Consider the following 14,948-nt stretch of genomic DNA (forward strand, 5'->3'; position numbering starts at 1 on the left):
TATATATATATATATATATGTTGTTTACAAAGATATGAAATGTTTCAATACAGTCAAATGAGCATCTCTGGCTACTCATAGCATCTAGATGGAGTATAAACGTGAATATGAATGTAAGAAAATTTAGTTTGACAATTTTTTTTTCTTTTCTTTTTTTTTTTGTAATTGGGGTACTGTGAAAAATACTAGGAATGCCTGTGCAAAGATATAGTATGGAACATGGATGGAGTGTGTTATATCTGATGTTAGCAGACGACTCAGTACAGATTGGGATATGCAAGAAGAGTTGCAATAACTAGTGAAACAAATAAACGTTTATTTGCAAGAGGAAAAATTGGAAAGGAAATATGACCAGGTTATGAGGGTAAATGGAAACTTTAAAGATAGGAGATAGTAGAAATCTAGATGATGTGATAGGAGTGTTGCCATAGATAGGTCCCTAATAACCAGGCTATAGGTGAAGTATGCCGTGTGTAGAGGTGCGCCAGGCTATAGGACCTATAGGTGAAGGATGCTGTGTGTAGAGGTGCTCAATACGCTGTCATAGTCCTCTTTGTCATTTTATGAAATAGCGAGTGTTGTGTAAGTTTTATGCACGAGGGTTTCATCCTTAATGCAGCTGTTAAAGTAGGGATTTTTATGTGAACATTGATATGTTTTCTTTTAAAACCATTCTTCTTAGAAGAAAAGGCGTAACGATATATATACTATGTATATATATATATATATATATATATATATATATATATATATATAAGTACACGAATATATATAATATATATGTATATATACATATATATAGCATGTGTATATATATGTATATATAATATATATATATAATATATATATATATATATATATATATATATATATATACAATTACAGTTGTATTTATTTGTAATATGTATGTCTATGGATATGCGTACATCGCGCACATGTACAGTTGCCTCCAAGAATTTCGATACACATTACCGTAGGTAGTCTGTGGTATTGTGTACCGGAATTCTTGGAGCCAACTGTACATGAACATCATGCGCATTAGTAAAGAAAGAAACATCATGACTGAACATGATTGGCCAGGCAGGAGGGCCAGGAATCTTCTCTATCATTGCCACCTAGTGAGTGGTCGTAATTAGATCAATAATAATAATAATAATAATAATAATATAATAATAATAATTGAATCAAAGGAAACTGTAGTAATTAGGGGTAATTTTAAATTAATGAAAAGAAATTGACTCTGAAGAACTTTTAATGTATTGTATATTCATGAAAAGCTTTTTTTCTCTCTCTCTCTCTCTCTCTCTCTCTCTCTCTCTCTCTCTCTCTCTCTCTCTCTCTCTCTCTCAATTTACACGACAATGTTCTGAGTTTGCACTGATTAATAGTGTTTACTCCGTTCCTGTGTTGACAAACTATTTGTTTTTTTCCAACCGTGTTTTACAAAGCTGTTATAATTTTTGTCAAAGTGAATTATTAAGCTGTATTTGTTTATTTCAATACCCACGAGAGAGAGAGAGAGAGAGAGAGAGAGAGAGAGAGAGAGAGAGAGAGAGAGAGAGAGATGTCATTGAATATCAGTATCAATATGACAGCCAGTCCTATAGTTGGTGTATTGTTTCATGATAAATAAGATGATATTAAAAAAACAGTATTTTGTGAGAATTAATAATCAAACTAAAAGCAAGCAGGATAGATCATACTCTGCTAAGACAACTCAATTGAATGAAGTATCATGAAGCATTTATTTATACTATAATCACCAGCACACACTTAGGCCTATGCAGATAACTTGAGAACAGATGAGTATAATTTTATGAAACCTATCAGGTATATTCAATTAACCTCCTTGAGATGATCAAATATCGGGGGAAATCTCCCCTATATTGAAGATTTTATGACAATGAATGCGTAAACTAAAACTTGACTCCTCCAAAAAGCTAAGCGTCTCAAGGTTGCATAAGGAACATATCCCGCTAACACGTTTTTAATGATCTAATAATACTTACATTATATATATATATATATATATATATATATATATATATATATATATATATACATACATATACATTGAAATACTTTGAAATCCACAATTTTCCTTGTATTTGTGACAAATGAAATAACCCACAATGTATGAAAAATTAAATTTATTCAGCCTTCGAAGGGATCAACTCCTTGAAAAGGAAGAAAGATGCTAACTATATTTGATTTTTCATAAATTGTGGGTTATTTTAATATATATATATATATATATATATATATATATATATATATATATATATATATATATCTGAGTCACCAGAATTAAGTGTTACAAAACCACGATGAATTTCCCCTACTTCTGTAATGGGAAATCATTGTAATTGGCAATACAGTTCGTTCAAAGTAAAGTTACTGATTAAACTTAGTTCTTACCATTTGCTTCCTCTTCGTGTACCATGTAATAAATAGGCCTATGAGGACTGTTGCCATAAGGTAGGGCAAGGCGTGTGGGGCCCAGATCAACAGGTTTTCGCGCAACCAAGCCATTTTCTGCTATCTGGAAAAGCAATTTATATTTAGACCATTTGTAGATTATATATATATATATATATATATATATATATATATATATATATATCTCAAGTGCATATATTAAGGAACACGCACACACCCACATATATATTAAAGTATTGAATTAACAGCTTAAGATAGAGACTACTGGTGAAATATAACTGGGGCACTTTTGTCAATAGTCGTAGGATATATATATATATATATATATATATATATATATATATATATATATATATATATATATATATATATATATATATCATATATATATATATATATATATATATATATATATCTATATATATATATCTATATCTATATCTATATCTATATCATATCTATATCTATATATATATATATATCTATATATATATATATATATATATATATATATATATATATATATATATATTCGGTTACGCCAACGACAAATCCTAACTAGTGACTGGTCTATCAACGTCCCTTGAGGGGGGGGGAGAGTAGTCATACCCTGGGGGATAAGTAATTACTAATGGGGAATGGGATGGGAAGCGTTGAATCTGTGTGTGTGCATATCTATCTAAATAATTACAGCAATTTTTGACAGGTCACGTATATATTAATATATTAACTAACTAGGACAACGTTAGAATGTCTGATTTAAATGAAGCATAGGTTTATATCTTTGACTAAAACGTTCAGTTAGCAAAACATTCAGTTAGCATTATTAATCGAGATTTTAAATACACATTGAAAATCAATACATTAACCAGACAACACAGGTGTCAGCTAGCCAAAGCTTCTCATAGCAAGTGGAATAACCCATGCGTATGTTGATCCTTTATCTCATCTACTCAACTTGCAGGATATTTTGCCCATGGCGTAAATAAATTGCAAATATGAATAAACTGCACTCACTGTATGTGATTACCATATGATAATCATTTAAATACGCCATGTTTACGCATTGTAACATTAGTTGGCAACTTTATTTTAATGAAATAATCAGCTATGAAGAGGGATAATAAAGTACTATGTAGCAACTATATCTCGTGTTACATGGGCACTCGACGGTTCACTTTTGGATGTTGAATTAATTGATCTTTCATTGTCCATTCACATTTGCACTTTTGATATATTCTTTTTTTAATGTTTCAATAATAATTCGAACATTAGATTTAATAGAAAATCACTGCCAACTTTATGTTAATCCTGTTCGTGAAAGGAAAAGCATTTCGATATAATGCAACGGTAATGACGTATTTATTATTTTTACATTGTACAGTAATAAATTTTACACAATTATAACTTTCGTATTGCAATAGATTTATGGAAACAAACGGGAGAAAATTCATATAATTTTAGTGGGAACAAATTTATAGCTATTATGAGTTGAACCTATAAGTAGATAGAAAAAGAAAACAATTTTTTCATACGTAATAGAGAATTCATACTTAACTGTACTGTAACGTACGGAATATGAAGTGAAGAACGAACTCAAAGTAAAGACATTACGAAACACTATTCGTTTGACCTCTGGCAATAGACTGATTGTGTGTGGCACAATGGCACTGTGGTGGACTCACACTGTAGACCACAAAGGCTCACAATGGTACATGATAAACTGATTTAGTTGAAATCTTACAGGTTAGCCTTTTCGGGCCAGAAAAAATATCCAAATTTGTCCTTTTTTTCGTGCCAGATACCTAAATTTGGTCTTTTTTTAAATTAATTAGCCTTAAATGCTCTATTTTCGACCTTTTTCTATTATTAGGTTGGCCTTTTAAAGCTGCATTTGATCAGATGTTGGCCTTTTCTCATTTGGAAAACCTGGCAACTCTGACTAAGATAGTGGCGTTCATAAGCTGTGCAGTAAATATATTGTCCTCCAAGACCTCATGAACACGCTTAATAAAGGGGGAGTTTCTTATCTAAACAAACAAATACAGTCACTCTTGTAAAATACGTTAACTAAAGGCTCTTATATGCATTCAAACGTGGGTAGCGTGGTAAAATGAAACCCTTTTTGGATGTATAAATCTGAGAACGTTCATGAACTAAACCACGGACAGATTTCCAAGGAAAAACTATTTTTAGTTTATCAGCTAGAGATGATTGAAGAAATATATTGTATCTTATCACTGGCGAGAGAGTTAATTTTGTTTCATATTTTCGTCGATTTGCTGATAGGGGAACTAGTGTTATGATAATATCTGTAAATTACCTAAACACGAAATAGATAGTAGGCCCACACACACACATATATATATATATATATATATATATATATATATATATATATATATATATATATATATATGTGTGTGTGTGTGTGGTGAGAGAGAGAGAGAGAGAGAGAGAGAGAGAGAATTTAGTTTGGTAGCTTCATATTAACCCTGTTATTTATTTTACCATTTTCTTACCATCATGGCCTAGATACAGGAAAGGGATAACAAGGCCTCCTTTATATGTGTTAAGGGTTTCAATTAGATGAACTCGGTTTCTCTTACTGATTACCTTGTCTTAGAGTTTAAGACTATTCTTCTGAGTCAGGCTATGCTCAAATTAATAGTTTCCCTCTACTTCATAACAGTCAAGACCTATCTTCCATTTAAGCAATGATTTTGTTAGTAAATAAGACAGAGCAGGTTGTTCCTGATGTGTCATATTCCTGTAAGATATAGACAGTATACTGTAAAATCTCACGCAGATTGCAATGTCATTTGAGTGATCTTTTGGATCTTAACTGGACAAAGTTGCATAAAGACAACGAAACTGTTCTTTAAATACACTAAAAGATTAGTTCAGGGTGTTGAACCACTATATCTTTTGCAATTAAACTGGTCAAAGTTGCATAAAGACAACGAAACTGTTCTTTAAATACACTAAAAGATTAGTTCAGGGTGTTGGACCACTATATCTTTTGCAATTAAACTGGTCAAAGTTGCATAAAGACAACGAAACTGTTCTTTAAATACACTAAAAGATTAGTTCAGGGTGTTGAACCACTATATCTTTTGCAATTAAACTGGTCAAAGTTGCATAAAGACAACGAAACTGTTCTTTAAATACACTAAAAGATTAGTTCAGGGTGTTGAACCACTATATCTTTTGCAATTAAACTGGTCAAAGTTGCATAAAGACAACGAAACTGTTCTTTAAATACACTAAAAGATTAGTTCAGGGTGTTGAACCACTATATCTTTTGCAATTAAACTGGTCAAAGTTGCATAAAGACAACGAAACTGTTCTTTAAATACACTAAAAGATTAGTTCAGGGTGTTGGACCACTATATCTTTTGCAATTAAACTGGTCAAAGTTGCATAAAGACAATTAAACTGTTATTTAAAATATTTTTATCAGTATAATTAATGGGAGTAGGCTACTGTTAACCTAGTATCAAGAACAATGTCTTAATCAAGCAATATTTCAGATTTTTTTATTTAGAAAAAAAAGAGGCTTATAATCTTGGAATTATGAGCTAATAAAATTTGGTATGTCATAACTTGGCTTAACTATATGATATCATTAAAAACGTGTATGCATTAGCTGAAAAGGAAGACATTTTTATGATAACTAGAAACTCCAGGATATAAATTAGTGGGTTATCTGACAGCTGTTATATTAATCTTTGGTGATCCAACTGTGTTATTTTATCAATATAATATATTCTGAGCTTTACCACCTCTAAATCTTGAATAATCTCTGGCGTCAAGCTAATTACTATACGATACTGTATTAGCTTACAGAAATTTAATTTTTCTTCCATGTCTTACAGGTATTGGATTCTAAGGACTTAAGTAATGTGAAATAACCTCGCCTTGCTATGTTGAGGTTCTCAACCCCAACATTTGAGTTAGTCATGATGAGCCATGATTGAGGTTAAGCCTATGCATTACTCTATTGTTGCTTTTGCTGTGTACTTATAAAACTTGATATCATTTAAATAAGAATGTGCATTTTACATTTCCAATTCCTAAACAAAATATATGTGTATAGAGACACAGTGACTAGTAAATATTATGCGAACCCTTGTCTAGGCTACATGGGCTAAATTTTGCCGTTCAAGGCCGAATTATCTGGTAAAATTAATGGTATTTCATATCTTGTTGTCAAGGGTTTCTTGCTAGAAAAATTTCTACTTTACTTTTACTTTTACTGGTTAATTCTCGCCCTCCATCAGAGAATAAAGTCTGTTCAGGCGGGCCTTGGTGTTTGAAAATAATTTCTTTCCAGTTAATATTTTGCTCTGTTAATATCCTAAAATATCCTATGTTGACAAATGAATAAACAGTACTGGGATAGGTTATTAAACAAAGGTAATTGTACTGGTTTACCAGTAAGACACATATCGAACTGAAAATGTCACGTAAATTTAATATTTTGACTAAAAGCTGCTGAAAAATGCGACGCTTTTATTATCCGGCATTTTATCTTATGTTATATCCAACTTAATAACGACTGAAATAATAGAATAATTATGAAACTTGTACGTAAAATCTTGAATTGTTTTTCCCAAATCAAGTTGGAAAATGTTTGTTTACGTTTACCATACCATGACTCAAGATCATTGTTTCCTGTGGTAACCTAGTCATTGGAGGGTACAATACATTTGGTTAGTTTTTTTTTTTTTTGGGTGTGGTCGTTGTCTTCTAGGTTTCTTTTGCTCCAAATGTCAGTATTACCAGTGTTTCGGAAGCGAAAAGTTCGCTGCTTTTGTTTTGAAATAGCCAGTATCCACCTCAACATTAGAAAAATTAAGGGACAGTGTCGTGCTTGTATTTCAAATCCAGTGTTCATTTTGCTGCCGGATTAATTTTCAATGTTTCAAAAAAGTGTATTCTTTGATGAAATACTTCTCTAGTTTTAAATTAAACTTTTCTGCACAGAAAAAGGAAAGTTATATTCTGTTAGGAGTTACGAAGATTGTGAAAATTGGGTTTCGTAAGTAATGGCTCTTTTACATAATACTGTTTATATTTTTTCACATAGCGTGGTGACCGGGCTAATCTCATATGTTAAATGTATGTGAACCTCAACCTCTTACTTATGTAAACCATAATGTATATCCGTTTATTTTATTATTTTTATATAACTGTTTGTAACATTGAAATAACGAAAGGCTTTTATATAGGTAAAGTTTCATCTTAAAGTTCAGGACTTGCCATCGTCCAACTCGGGCCCAGCTTCTCTCACCTCTGACCCCTATATAGTCTAAAATCTAAAGTACATATTTGTCCAAGCTAGAGACACTACGTACCGCCATTAAGACCAGGCCTTTCCATCTTGACACTCAATTATATTGCCTATGTTTTGTTACCCGTATGATAATACAGATTTTTTTTTTTAATCTCGTTCACAGTATTCCCTCTTATCATTTATCAAAGATAAATTCATTACATATAAGTCAAAATAATATCCCATTCACATGATGCAAAGATCTTATGTGGTTAATGCATTGTAAACAGTACATCAAACACCAATCTTGACGTTAAAGATAATGAAATGAGTAAAGTTTGTTACTAGTTGAGCTTATAGTTTCATCATTGAAATCTGAGAACGATTTATTTCTTGTGGATTATCATTCTTAGCTGGGAATTTAATATATGTAGGGTCAAAGAAAAAAATGGAATGGGATGGCAGCTTAGTTTTAAATGAGTTGTTATTATACATTTTTGTGTTTGCATGTTTAATCCTCAGCCATATATATATATATATATATATATATATATATATATATATATATATATATATATATACACACACATTCATACAGGTACACACACACACACAAACACACACACACACATATATATATATATATATATATATATATATATATATATATATATATATATATATATATATATCAAATAAGCCATATATATTTTTGATACATTAATGTCTGGATTCTCTTAACGACCTCGGGATCAGAGCCCCAGGCGAAATCACACAAAGACAAGAGCTTGGCTCCGGTCGGGAATCGAACCCTGTGCAAAATTTATCATATATATATATATATATATATATATATATATATATATATATATATATATATATATATATATATATATATATATGTGTGTGTGTGTGTGTGTGTGTGTGTGTGTGTGTAAATATGCGCATGTCTGGTTATATTTTTATATGTAAAGGTTTTACAAAAGAAATTAATGAATATTATACTTGGTTAAAGGCCTGAAAGACTGAAGAGTCTGTGTTGTTGGTAGGCTACCTGCTTAATACAGATATACGAATAGGGTGATGCTATGAATTTGTTTCTCTCTCTCTCTCTCTCTCTCTCTCTCTCTCTCTCTCTCTCTCTCTCTCTCTCTCTCTCTCTGGGGACATCCTTGTTTTAATATTCAAAATATTATCATGACAGTGATTGTTGTCATAGTTTTCTTCATAGTAGGCCTCCAAACCTCTTGGAAATAGATATTACTAGAAAAAAATGTGTATGTATATATGTAAAATCCCTTTTATATTCAAAACTGGCAACTGCAACAGCTTTCCATTGCTTTCCTGCCTATTCACAAAACTGGCTATCTTAGGAAAACAGTATAGAATAGAGGCAGTGATATTGAAGGTGATAATAATGATTAGAAGGAAATTATTATGTTTTGTCGAGAAATGCTACTTTTCTATACTGAAAGAAGAAGAAAAAAGATTATTTTACTTGCTTGTGAACGAACATTTATAGGTAAGAAGCATCTCGTGTAGGATTCAATATATATATAAATATATATATATATATATATATATATATATATATATATATATATATATATATATATATATATATGTATATATATATATATATATATATATATATATATATATATATATATATATATATATATATATATATATATATATATATATATATATATATATACTTCTGTCATGTTCGTAGGACTGTTGACATATATATTTACTTTAGTTAACGAATTGCTGGATTATGATTTTGACAAATGTTACTAATAACTGGTAGATAACAATTTCTCCACTTTAATTTTAGCTAGAATTTTAAAAATATTTTTCGTATGATGAACCTGTAGAAAATAGGGTTTTTTTATCACTGCCATTTTTGACATTATATTTATATGGAATGTTATTTGTTATTGGAATAATTGTGTATGATCGATCGAAAAGTGATTTTTTCTCTCTAAGTTTATTAGACATGTCTAAAAGACATACAAAGTTGGGGGAAGTAGCATTCTACTAACATGCACTTCTGGGCTAAAGTCCAAGAGCGCAGTTTCAAGTTATTTGTATTAGTTTCTAACCGACCGTAAGCGCCAGTGTTACAAACACTGGCTATTAACCTCAACACTGTCTGAGGTATGGTTTCTAATGGCGTAAGTCAGCTAGTTTTGTCCCGAAATATGAAACAAATATAATTATGAATTAATTAAATATTTCACTCTGATCTTCATAATTTTATAAATCATAGATACACATTTCTTTACAATACAATAGTGAACTCTCAAGAAAATATGAGAATCACTGTGCTTATTTGAAATAAATTTTGGTAACATTATTTTTTTACCGAGGTTTCCCCTAAAACTTGATCCTCTTTCAGTAGCATACCCGTGCAGTTTGACTATTCATATTATATCTTTCTCGTATATCAATGTTGTTTTCGGTATTTACAGTCCTAATTATTGATAAGTAATCTTGTGAATTAGAATTGTGAATTACACATGAAGTGATAGTGAAGGTGGTTTTCTTTAAAGAATCGTGAAATCCCATTTTCTTTGTCAAATTTTACCTTATGAAGTGTTATGGCGATAATGGCGACAACCATCGAGACTTGAGCTGTCAAACACCGTACGAGGAATTGTTGTCGACTTTTGCAATATTTAAAGGTTTTCCTATTGGTTGGTGTGAAGTTGCATGATCTGTGATCAATGGTGAGTCGGAAGGTGTGTTTATTCAACAAATTCAGACTGAATTGGTTATGGAAAACAACAAATAAACAAGATATTTTGAAAATTGCACGTGGAAGGTAGGCCACATACTAAACCGGTACCTTTTGGGGACAGAAGGCGTGGTATTTGACTACAGTGAGTTTATTAATATTTGAGTAATGCAGCTACGAATTATCAAAATTTAGACTTACAACTGTGTTATATACAGCTGTCTTACCAATCTTTTTCCGTCCATTACTGCCGTTACTTACTAACTTTATTTTCTCCATATTAGATACACGGCCACATCGTTACAATTACTGCATTATGTTTAGTCAATTATGAGTAAGTAGTGAATGGACAAGATTTGGGCCATATTAATGTCGTAGCCTACTTTAATTAGGTTTTTAGGCTACCCTATTCTAGGAGTACTCACGGGTGTTTGACAATGGATTGGTAATTAAGAGCCAAGTGCAACACAGTATACCAAAGTTCCAGTATATTTTAGGTGGTGTATATATTATAGCGGTCACCTGTATGTACGATGTACCCGATGATGATGCCGGACTAACAATACGGTAGTGTATGGGGGTCACAGAGGCCGCTAGCCCCCTCAGTTAGGTAAATAGGGTTAGGGGGGAAAGTTTAGGCTAGCTGGTGTTCATTTTTTATGCCTACAGGAAGGAACTGGCCGCTTATATGCAAAGGTTCCTACTTGGGAAAAAAAAAACCATTACCCCACACTCACAATCGACTAATCTTAGAGTCTGTGAAATATCTAGTATTTTGTTATGCTGGTAAACCATTTTATATTTACAGTTGGCAAATCATGATTTTTTTTTTCTCCTCTCTACTAGGCCTGGTGAATTAAGGTTAGGTTTGAGTATCAAAATTTTCATGGAAGAATTCCTAACCTTATGTCATGATACTTATTTTGCTAATATGAATCTTCCCATAATAAATGGTAGAGTGCTCTCGGATTTGCTATGTTTCATTAGGAATTTGAAGGCAATTAACCGCGTAAAGTGAAAAAATTTTAAACTGTACTGTAGGGTTTTATACTGGTTGATGATATCTGGGAAAGAGGTGATGACTTCGTGTGCTTGTTCTATTGTCACTTGCCTATAGGGCCATTGATGTTTCTCATACTAAACTTTTGAACCAAATGGAACTTCCAATTTTGGTGCTTGTATGGGATGCGATCTCATTTGTGACGTGATCTCAAAATTTATTTTGATTTGGTAGATGATCTCAATATTTTTAATTCGTAAAAAAATAAAAAAATAAAAATAAAAAAAATAATGGTCCTTGCTTTGCTGTTTGCTCGCTTCGCTCATGAAAAAATAAAAAACGTCAAGCTCCGTATGTACTAGCAAGCGGTGATGTTGAGCTGCTTACGCTTATATCAATGATGGATTATTATTTCTTGGATAATTATTCCCAGTATATTTTATTTTAGAAAGATCTAATGGTTCTTGCTTCCGTGTGTAGTGAAGTGAGATCGCTACTATCAGGTGAGATTGCATACCAAAGCAAAAGCACTACTTTGAGATCGCATATGAGAACAGCACCCAATCTTTTAATGCAAAGTTCCTGTGTGCTTGCATTTTTCAGGCTTTTTTTTTTTTTTTTTTTTTTTTTTTTTTTTTTTTTTTTTTTTTTTTTTTACACAAATCAAAGCCTTCTCTATTATCGCCTGACATTTTTGTGCTAATTACATACCTTTGTTACAGTTCAAACTGTACCGTAATCTTAATTTTTAAATTGTATTTGTTTTTTTTTTGTTTTAATAGGCCAAGAAGTTACTGTACTGTTAAATTGTTCTGCAGTCATAAAATGTGTAAAGTACCTTAATAATGGTTATTGTATTTTAAGAGAATACTGTATAACTTTTTGATTGTTCATATGAAATTTAGTTTGCTCCTATGTGGAAAAAAATCTGTCGGGTCACTGAGTGGTAACTTGACTTCAGCCGCCAAGTCACGTTGACATGCTGATTTTTTTTTTTTTTTTAATAACCTTTGTATTTGTTCCTAAACAAATACAAACTTTGTCCGTTAATTGCTGTATGACTTCAGTAAAGATTTTAGCTCTAGTGAGGTGTAAGTAGTTCCTGGTGGGTAGCAGGAAAAGCTTCACCACCTTACCAGCTCACAGAGTGGCTACTTTGACTTTAGCTCAGCTGCTGAGTAGTACTGTACAAACGTACATTTCTGTGCTAACAGACTTGGCTTTTTTCACTTTTTTTCTGATTGTTGTGTGCTTGAGAGCATGCGATCCTGGGCAGGGGATCGGGCTGTAGTGTGGAACTTTTATGAATAGAATTCCTGTGGATCCCTAATTTTCGTACCCCCTTTGCAGAGGTTGTGACTGCTTGCAGTCTTCACCCTGTGAGGAGTGGCTGGAATACAGCAAGAAAGGGAAGTACCAGTAATTGATAAGTGAGATTCTTTGAAGTCCTTGCAACATCCAAGGTTTAACTCTTCTGAATAGTCTTCCCCTGCCTTCACTTTAGAGGAAGTATGTGACATGGCCCCCTCTTTTCAGCCCACGACTCCTGATTCTTTACTGGAGTTGATAATCAATCCTCACCTTCAGAAACGCAGTCACCTTTGAGCTTCGCTCTAGTAAGAGAAAAGAACGCCTGCAACCTCTCTTAACTCGTAGCCCTATCCTTTGACCTCTCCTGCTGCAGTGTGACCGCTTAGTTCTGCACGAAAAGGAGGGAACGCCTTCAACCTCCTCTGCATCCTTCTCATCAGCATGACAAGGAATCTCCCAGTATTATAGTTAAAAGTTACACCTTTATGTCCTTCAATGACAAACCTCAGACACTACTCCACAGTGCTTCTGAGCACTCTTGTGTTAATGCACACACTAAAATTAGTGAACATTCATCTGATACCGAGTTATTACTGTATGCGTGCTCTTCGAAGCGTGCACTCCTCTGATCCTGAAAACTTAAATAGACGCAGGTGCTTTACAATTTGTGCACATTTGCCTGTTGGTGCATCCTCCCCACTTAGTTTGTTGTCATTGGAACTTGATACAGTATTCTGATTATTCTTACAAGCCAAGCTACAATCCTTGTTGGAAAAACAGGATTCCATAAGATAAAGGGCTCCAACAGAAAAAATAGCAAAGTGAATAAAGGCAATAAACTGAATGGTATGCTTGAGTATACTCGAGCAAGAGAACTTGACACAGGACAGTGTTGGAAGACCATGGTACAGAGACTATAGCACTACCCAAAATTAGAGGGCAATGGTATGGTTTTGGAGTGTCCTCCAAGAAGAAAGAGCTACTTACCATATATAGTTGTATAATTTGTGGTTCATAGAATTGTACTGTAGTGTTCTATATTTATTTTTTTCTTAGATGAATATAAATAATTTTCCTTTGAATTTTATAGGAGTTCAGTTAGTTCTTTATGCATGTTGCATAAGATTTTTCATAATTGGCCATCCGTTGCACTTGGATCTTCTCAGACTGTACCATCCTTTGTGTAGTTTGTTCCGACGTAGATACAAACCCTCCGCTATTTATAGGGGTATACTTTCGGCGTAGCTGAAAGACGAGCCATGATAATTCTAGTGAGGGATAACTACCCCATCCACTAGTTAGCGGGTGGGGGTGGGGAAGACTGGCTATCCCGCTCACTCACACCTCTCGGCTGAGTAACCACTTTACTTTATGCCTCTCCCGCAAAGACTTGCCTTGATTGTTTTTCTGTTTTTATTTTTCTTGTGTGTTTTCATTTATCTTGCATATATACGAGTGTATATATGTATACTGTAAATGGAAATATAGATTTATGTTAGATACTTGTAACTTTAATTACTGTTGACAACGTATCCGACTGCCTTTGCCGTAAGGGAGTTGTCATTGCTGCCCTACCCTGCGCTGATGGTCGGCAGGTTCTCAACACTGCCGTGTGTTTGTTTCATTACTGAATCAAAGTGTATATCAGTCCAGCTCCCTTTCGAGGAATTATCTTACAAGGAAGGTGACTTATTCCCCGAATAGTGTATTTTGTGCAGTGGAGCATGAATTGTAATTGATCACAACTTCCTTTTTTTACAGGTAGCAGCAACGTAGAACACAAGGCTGATTGCTACGGCCGCCCTGTTCGTTATCCTGCGCTCCATGTGGTAGCTCAAGAGCTCCCCACGTTACGAGGTAGCATTCGCTGTCAACCTTCAACTTGATGTTCCTCCTTCAAGGGAACTTCTCTCTCTCTCTCTCTCTCTCTCTCTCTCTCTCTCTCTCTCTCTCTCTCTCTCTCTCTCTCTCTCTCTCTCTCTCTCTCGATTTATTTTTTACGCCTACACTTGTTTTCCCATAGAGCTGGGAGAAAGCTTTACTGTACTTAGGCTGTCCCCATGAGGGAGGACTAGTTTATTCACAAATAGATTTTGAACCCCCTAGGTTCTCATCCGAATCTCTCGGTTTCCGCGATCTAGTCTTTTCTGAAAACACTGTGGTCGACCTTCCCCCCC

The 14,948-nt window shown here is 33.2% G+C and overlaps 2 long non-coding RNA genes across 2 annotated transcripts in view; one reads left to right on the top strand and one right to left on the bottom strand.

Moving 5' to 3' along the window:
• Positions 1–1,064: 1,064 nt before the first annotated feature.
• Positions 1,065–4,169, bottom strand: LOC137660163 (uncharacterized). The gene is made up of 3 exons (XR_011047646.1): positions 4,013–4,169; positions 2,419–2,542; positions 1,065–1,115 (listed from the first exon to the last, which is right to left on the bottom strand). It is a non-coding gene; the product is annotated as an uncharacterized lncRNA (long non-coding RNA).
• A 6,132-nt stretch (positions 4,170–10,301) lies between these two features.
• The window catches only part of LOC137660164 (uncharacterized), a 30,654-nt gene continuing 26,007 nt past the window's right edge, over positions 10,302–14,948 (top strand). Inside the window, exon 1 of the long non-coding RNA XR_011047647.1 lies at positions 10,302–10,452. This is a non-coding gene — a long non-coding RNA (uncharacterized lncRNA). The remainder of the gene's footprint in view (positions 10,453–14,948) is intronic.

Source organism: Palaemon carinicauda, chromosome 20 (genome assembly GCF_036898095.1).
Source record: "Palaemon carinicauda isolate YSFRI2023 chromosome 20, ASM3689809v2, whole genome shotgun sequence".
NCBI classification, from domain to species: Eukaryota; Metazoa; Arthropoda; class Malacostraca; order Decapoda; family Palaemonidae; genus Palaemon; species Palaemon carinicauda.